Raw genomic sequence first — 1,354 nt, forward strand, 5'->3', positions numbered from 1 at the left:
GGAAGGGTTAACGCGGCGCGCGCCCCTCGGGCTCCGGCCCCCGCCTCCCGGCCCCCCCCCGCCCGCCGCGCCCCCGCAGCACCGCCCTTCTCCCCCCCCCCCACACCCCGCGCGCCCGCCCTTCCCATTGGCTGAGCAGCGTCAAGGGCTCCCCCACCCCAGCCCCTCGCTCAGCCCAGGAGCCCCCGGGACTCGCGCGCCCCAAAGAGGGGGAAGGGGCCCCTAGGTAGGGGAACAGTGAGGGTAGGTGTGATGACCGGCCTTCAGACGGCCAGGGAGGGGCCTGGGGATTCCACCCCCGACCCCCGGACTGGAAGGACTGAGAAACCTGACTTGGAGAGGTCTGGTCCCTTATGCCCTTGTCGCCCACCACTCCAAGCACAGGCTGGATACACACAACAAGCGCCCAAAGCCCGCTGTAGGTGACACGGCCGAGGCCTGGGCCCTGGGAGGATGAACCCAGGGTCACAGGAGGCACGGGAAACGTGAAGGGCAGGATGATCTGCAGGCCCCGGGTGGGACGCGATTTGGAATAAGGGTGGGTGAGATTTAGGAGGGGCACGCACCCAGAGCAGGGGCAACCCCCCCCCCAACACACACACACGCACACACGCGCGCGCGCACACACACACACACACACACGGCCCTCTCTGGGGTTATTCGGGGCTCTCCTGAACAGAGAGGTAGAAAGGTACATTTTGACACGGCCTCCTAGCTGCGGGATCAAAGATAGGCCCCTGAGCGCGAGTTTCCAGCCTGGGGATCCCCTTGTGCGAGTGGCCCTCCCTCCCTCTGCAGCGCGGGCCAGCCTTGCAGGCCCAATCCGCCGAGGGCTCGGGGCCCTGCGGCGCTGCGGCGGCCCAGCCCCTCGGAAAACCCTGGCCTAGCCGCAGGCCCCTCCCCCCCGGGCCAGCTGGCTCGCTCCAGCTGCAGCTCCCTTATTTAGGCAAGGAGGCCCGAGGATGCTCAAGGGCAGGCAGGGTGTCTGCCCGCCGCCTGCCCACCGCCTGCCTGGGTCTCAGTGAGGGTCTCTGGGGCACGGTGTCCCCGGTCTTCGCAGCCAGGCGGGGCCCTGCGAAGGCCAGGGCAGGGAGGCCGAGTGTTGACAGCTGAGCTGGCCGGTGGGGAGGAGTCGCCAGCTGAGCAGCCAGCCTCGGGTCCCCTCCCCTGCAGCCCAGATCTGAGGCTCCGCTAGATGGATGGGGCCATGTGGGGGCCCCTGAGGGCTTGCAGCTGCCTCTGTCCTTGGAGCAAGGGGGTGGGTCTTGTCACCGGGGAGAACCATCATGGGATGTAGGGGGAGGGGAGGAACAAAGGGCAAAGAAGGAAGCGGAGTCTGGAAGGAGAAAGGCCC

This window comes from Herpailurus yagouaroundi, unplaced genomic scaffold (genome assembly GCF_014898765.1).
Source record: "Herpailurus yagouaroundi ecotype Mexico unplaced genomic scaffold, PumYag 483, whole genome shotgun sequence".
In the NCBI taxonomy this organism is placed as follows: Eukaryota; Metazoa; Chordata; class Mammalia; order Carnivora; family Felidae; genus Herpailurus; species Herpailurus yagouaroundi.